Here is a 7,288-nt window from a genome sequence, read left to right on the forward strand (position 1 = left end):
TTCTGAGCACCTGCACCTGTCACCAATCAAGCACCTCATTACCAGCCTGCATAAAAGCACACACCTCAGACACCCTCACTGTCTGGTCTCGTTTACACGTAGAGGACTCAATGACTTTGCTACTGATTACCTTTGAATACTTCTTGCATTACACCTCCTGTGTTCCTCCTAGTGTCTCTTCGTCTCCAAGTGTCTCCTCTATCTCCTAGTTCCCGGATCGCTGAGGTGTGTACTTCCCCCAGATCCCTTCCAGCCTCAATCAAGCAAAAGACTCGGATTACTCCACTCTCCATATCCTCTGCACTCTCATGGACCTTTCCCTCACCCTCACTTCCTCCGGACTCAACACCAGTACTCACTGTGACCAAATAAACTGTTTTGTATAAAACTAACCTGTTGTGTCAGACCTCTTCCGTAACAGCAGCTCGTTCGTATTTGTTTGTGATGTAAATATTTGCAGCGCGTTTCTGTTTTTGGTTGTGTTGTGAGTATTTGCTGCACATGGGCTGTCAAACAGATGAAGATGTTTTCTTAATTTGCAGGTGTTTTTTTTCTATTTGCATGTGTTTTTTCATTTGCAGTGCGTTGAGCTCTCTCTCGTTGAGCTCTCTCTCGTTGAGCTCCCTTTGTGTTTTAAGTCTGCAGCAGAACATTGAGAGGGATTCTGTCCATGATATTAATTTTCTAACTGCCAAGAAATGACAAACAGAGTGTCTGATTTCCCCATTATTTCCTAACAATAGCGCAGACTGCTTGTGTACTATTTTTTTTGCAAAATGTTTAAAGGTCTCTGCCAGGGTTGCAGTGTGTGACAGTCCTCTCTGGAATGCTGTGACTGACAAAAGCCTCTTTTATTAATGTCACTGCGACTCTGAGATACGCCACCTCAATTCGAGAAATATCTGCACTGCGTGGGTAGGTTTTATTTTACCTCTCTCATGCCTACTACTGGCCTTGGACATGCTGTCTCTGAAGTCAACAGCAAAACAACTACTGAGATGTGTCCTATCTTGGGATTACACGTCTGGCCACCAAACTAGATGCTGAGGACTGGTGCAGCATTTATAACGGCTTGGTGGCCTTCATGAATGCTGTCAAGGATTACTTTCTGTATATGGCTTCACTAGTCTAGATTATTTTATTCTTCTAATGCTCAGTTTACACATGAGTTTCCTTTACTGACAGTACACAGTGCCTGAAGTAAGGAATCTCAAGCAGACCAGAGTAGGACCCTGGCCTGTCACAGAGTGTTGACTATTGCATTACTGATGTGTAGTATCATACTGTGCAGTTCTCTGGTTTGAAAAGGCTTAGACATTTTAAAATGGGGATCTAGGAGTCCCACTAATTGAAGCCATGCCGAAGGACTGTAACTGAACCTTTCTGAGTTAATGTTGAGGTCAAACATTGCATGCTGTCATTTATGAGCACAGTGTTGCTTTGAGTTGGTGGTAGTAGTAGTATGACCTCTTTATGTCTGGGCTGGACACAACACTGTTTATTACTACTTGTTTTTATCTACATTGAACAATGCCTAACTTCTTTCGCTGGCAGAAAAGTGAACACCTCCACACCCTGAGAGTACTGTGTATGAAATTAAATGGCTTCTCCAAAACACAGAATTTTTAAAACCCATAAATACAAGTTTGAGAACCAACAAATCCCATGTTTTTGGTGCCACATTTTCTCAATTATGTTTTCTCTTGATGATGGTGTACTCATAATTGTTCAGTGCATAGAATATGGTGGTCATCATTTTCATTTGGGAGTGAAATTGTAAGCATTGTCTTCATACTTAACTTGGAATGTGGGCTGCCTTTTGGCTTATTTTCTTGCTCGAAGCCTCTTATGCAGTGGGATACGGTCGCCCTGTGTGAGAGGACTGTTTGTAGAACCTTAGAAAAACAGGGTGTGGGGAATAATAACAAGACTATATCCTCCTGTTTGAGAATGTGAACCTTTATTTCTATGACAGAATGAAAATAGTGAACATTTCTTTGCTTCTAGACAAGGCATGTGGAATTCTGGCCATACTCGCCAATTAAAATTCAAGAAGCAAACGGTAAACTATACCTCTTATAAGTGCATTTTGTTGACAGTATTTTCCCTTTGGAAGTGGAAGAAAGATGTGGGTGTGTAAATGTGAAAAAAAGAGTGAGAGAGAGAGAGAGAGAGAGAGAGCTAGACAGGCATGTAGGAAGCATTAACTCTATCAACATGATGAGACACGACCAGCCACACAAGGGCTGAATTGCATTGAAAGCCTGCACCTGAGTGTCCATGTACTCCAGTGGGACAAGATTTACTAAGTGAGACTTACTGAATAATACAGAGATTTACTGAGAAATACAGCGCCATTGGCATTGAGCTGCATCAAGAAAAAGAAAAAAAACACGACTCTGGTACAGACAGCCCTGTTGACATCTCGAGTAATACACATGAATACTTTGCAAAGTGGACATGTCCTGTGGTGTGACATTTTAAATAAGGTAATCTTCATCAATCTTTAATCTTCAACAACTTAAAGAGGCTTCTTTTATTATTACTCTGAATGCAGTATTTATTTATTTATTTTTTATTTTTTGCTTAATGTACATAAGACAGGGAACAACCAACAATGCAAGACACTTCCATTGAGACAAACACAGAGTTTACATTAAAGAAGAAGAAGAAGAAAAAAAATATAATATATATATATATATATAAATTAATAAACACAAGGAGCAAGGATGAAAACAAAGATGTAGTCGATGTAGACATTATAAAGCAAAAATATACCTGAATGCAGTTTTTATGACCTTTTAAAAAATTCATTTGTCATACTTCAAGACTCTTAAAATGAACTAGTAAGGAAGTGAAAAACTGGCAACAGCTACAGGATCTATAAGACATACACTCTCCACTATACATGACCTGCTTATCATATACATTTGTACAAAGGCTGATGGCTTTATCACAAAAGGGGTAGGGATGAGTCCAAACAAATAAATAAATAAAATAGTAATATAGTAGCAACCATTAATGTAATAACCATGTTTGTTTGTTTGTTTGTTAGAGAAACCGTGGTTTTGAAACCATAGTAATGTCTTCACTATAGTGATACTGTAGTATCTGTGATTGCGGTGGTTTAAATACGAATAACATTTACTGCAGTAAAGTCGTAGTTATAATTGTAAGTTATGTTTATGGGGTAGGGGTTCCATGTAGAGTTTTCTTTAGAACACGCACACAATAACTGTGTCGCAGTGATGGCTGTATACAGTATATTAGTATTTGAATTGGGTGCAATATAAGAGTGGGTGCAGTTCTGCCACTATTTGCACCAGCATCTACTATTAGAAATTCTCCCATACGTAGTGCATGATGCTAATATGTTTAAGAGGAAACCCCGCAAGATTTATTTTATTTTAATATTTAAATCAGCAAAGATGATTTCAAGTGATTTTTTTTTGTACATTGTGAGAACTGAATAAGAAGAAAAAAGGCAAGAATCTTGTTAAGACTAAAATAGCTCTTATCACAAATGTTTTATGATACATTTACTTTTAAAATGCCAAGCATTATACAAACAATATTATTACTAATGCATACAAATAGTGAATTATGGAATATTTACAACCCTGTCGATGTGCCATTTGTAGCACCACCTCTGTATTACGTTACTTATGCATTGCAAACCAATCCCTGGGCACCTATGAATGTGGTTTCAGTGACCAGCTCACAATGCCACAATTGTACAATTTGTAATTAAAATGTCTCTGGTGACATATGCCAGTCTGTTCCAGTCAGTTTGTCTGCTTAAACCTCACATTCAGATCTGCCTTCATCCAGACATCAGCAGATGTTCAGATCCAAGTCCCTCAGATGTACATCTGAACATTGGAGGAAAGGTATTTTTGCTGTTCTGTTTCATTGTGACTTTAACTATGTGCTTCACATATTTTCACCACAAAATGTAATACATAACATAACATTAACATATCGCCATATACGGCAATTGATATTATATTTGATAATGCAGAATGTTATGTTTTGCTTGTTAAATAAGCTTTTATTTAGTTTTACTGTTTAAACCATATTTAGTGGTGCTTCATTTGGAAATACCCTGCCCCCTGGTATTTGTTAAATATAGGAGAAACCATGTTTTCTTAGATATTACATGCTGTATGTTGACTGTGATTTGTCCACTTTATTTTACTTTATGTCCACCTTATTTGATCTTTTATTTATATGTATTCATCTAATGTACAGAATGCAATACACACACACACACATATACTTTACATTTCATGTCTGTTCTATTGGTTTGTTTGTTTGTTTTGTTCACAATATAGAAATGTATATTTAGTGTTCACGAAATTCTAATTTAACTCGGTAATTCATGAGTTCATACTTACATATAATTAGATGGAGTACAGTAATGGCCCGAACCCAGAGTAACACCCCCCGTATAAGTGTAGTTAGAACTCGAAGTTAGGAGATGGGGGGGTGGAGGGATGCTGATAAACTGTCAAAGGATAGAGGTAAGTCTGCTGTATTTATACCTCTTGTGTTAATTAGGCTAAGTATCTGATGTGCTCCTCCCAAACTTTGTTAATAAAACATAATTTAAAGACCATACAGTGAGTCACAGGTATTATTTTTTTTTTAACATTCTTACATGGTAGTTCATTTGCATCTTTACGGTCACAGCAGTAATCAGCTTCACTAAGGCTGAATTTAGCTGAAGCTGTTATTTACCAGAGTTAAACTCTGACTGTGTTATTTACCAACCTCACTGTAAATCCTGCAGTCATCAATTTATCTGGCAAAGCATGAACACTAACCAAAACCCAGAAGAGGGATCTCTCAAAGCTACACCAAATATCAAAACATCTGAGAGTTGATGTCGAGTCTTTGATTTGAAGTTGGTGAAGTGGTAAACACAAGAGAAGTAATTGTTGATGGCTCATGATGGGCTAATTGTAGATGTCAGTTAGCAAACATGGTAACCAGATGACCAAACATTAAACCTGGCCCAGATTTCTATATGGAATACATAATAGCTCTATAAATGGACATCCATGCCAGAGTTTTTGTTCTTGCTCAGCATCCTCCAATGAGATTTGAAGGTAATATATAATGGCAAGGCATTCCTGTACGTTTGATCATGTCTTCAACACAACTTGCATACTCCAGGTTTTTATAGTCGTCTACAGAGCCCATATTGTGGACTAGCCTCCATATGCTGTGGTGTCCATGTGGTCCACCTGTGGTTTTCATTTACCCACCATGAACATTTTCACTCGGCCCTCGGCCAGAGCAGCGAGCCTGTTCAACTCCCTTACATCTTTCAGCATGAGCTCCATATTGTGTAAAGAACTGGCATCTGCTTTCAGTGTTTCAGACACTTCAGGGTGTCTGTACATGTGTATGATGAAAGATTTATTGTGCATTAGCTGACAAAGAAACATTCCTAATCATAAAATATCTAAGGCTACCAACTCTTGCCCAGATGTGGGCCAAATGCATGGCCACTGATGCAACACAGTTGGCTTTGTGTGATAAGACACACTTGGAGTCTATGGTGCCTCATCACGTCTGCCGTAAAGCTCTGTCACGACGACCCAAAACAGCTGTGTGACAGAACAGACGTCCCCTGTGCAATTTCCTAGACTTTGTCCACTGCTTGAAGTCTTAATTTTCTACAGCAGCTTGAGACATATCAATGCCATTCCACTGTGATCTACTGTACACATCATTATCATCACAGCAATGAAGCAGCAACTCCAGTTTGATGGGGTTTCTTGAGGACATGCACGTAGATATAGACAAACTTAACTATGATTTATGCGCCATGGAAACCCCTTCCTAATGTCTGTACACCTTTAAACAGGGGTGAAATATAAGAAATAATAATAGTGTCCTTTTTGAGTAGGTCAGGTTTGGATTTGTATATTTTGTTTCTGAGATGAAAAAAACAAACATGAAAATTCTATCATGGCTGACCAATAAATGAAGAAATACAGAAACAAACCAACAAAAAATAAATACACATATTTGTGCATAAATAGTTCTATATAAAAATTGTTAAATGTGCAAGGACAAATACAAATAATTAGATAAAATAAATGCAATAATAATTTAAAACACTAATAAATGCCAGAGGAAATGTTTTGTAGTTCCTAATGAATTATAATACAATTTTAAAAAACGACCTGCCGCTGGATTCACATGCACTGTAGGCCTACTTATTGACTCTATATACAGTAGAGCTGAGCTGGACCACATGCATTACAAATGAAAGCACCTAACATGGCAGCTTTAGGAAAGTAAGTTCTATCTAAAATAAATAAATAAAAATGGCCAGTCACCAAATGGCAAAATCATTGCCTGGTCTTTGGATCAGTTCTTGCTGTGTGATGACAGCATCACTGCAGCTGCTGTTGTTAGCTCCAGATACCACACAAATAGCTGTAAAGTTGTTGACATCATGACATTTCTTACACAGTCTTTGTTCTAAACTGTATATTCGGCATTACTCTCCCCGAGGGTTAGCATGGTAAGCATGCTTCCTGATGCAAGTTGGGGAAAGACTGGAAGTTATTGTAAACACAACCTATTTACAGACAAAAACACAGGTGTGCCCTTACTCCAGGATGTTGCATATAGCCAGAAGAAAGAATCTCTGACTAATTTTAAACTAGATAAACTATCCTTAAACTAGGATTGGAACGGGTGGAAATCAACTGCAGGTAATGCTATGAACTCACTAGCCAATTTGGAGAGTTATTACACTAGTGAGGAGACAATTATTGCTCTTTAAGCCTGTTCTTGCATCTGATAAATGCCGCATATTCAAGACCTTTGTGCATAATTGAATTCAGTACCTGACCTGCCTTTTTTGTTGTTGCTGAAACACCTGGTCAATTTACAGTCTTCAGCTTGTTTATCATTAAACACTCACTGAGAAGTTGGCTATGTTTGGAGTTTACAATGAAATAAAAGCTGTTTTAGCCTTAGAAAAATTGCAACAGGTAAGATTCAGTTTGTGTCACTCCTCTTCTACTCTTTCATTTGTATGATAGCCTACACGCAAACTTTGATTTCTCATAAAACCTGTCATAAAACTGAGTGCGTTCCAATAATTAATAATCAGCTTTTATAATAAATAGATGTAAATCTACGTTGTTTAATCTCTCTCTCTCTCTAAAGTTCTAAATGACCTGCAAATTGGATGATGAGTGAAAAATGTATGGGTCATATAATAACTGAGACATGCCGATGTTCTGTCCAGCAAGAATGACTG

This window comes from Sinocyclocheilus grahami, unplaced genomic scaffold (assembly GCF_001515645.1).
Source record: "Sinocyclocheilus grahami isolate Dianchi unplaced genomic scaffold, SAMN03320097.WGS_v1.1 scaffold1034.1, whole genome shotgun sequence".
Classification (NCBI taxonomy): Eukaryota; Metazoa; Chordata; class Actinopteri; order Cypriniformes; family Cyprinidae; genus Sinocyclocheilus; species Sinocyclocheilus grahami.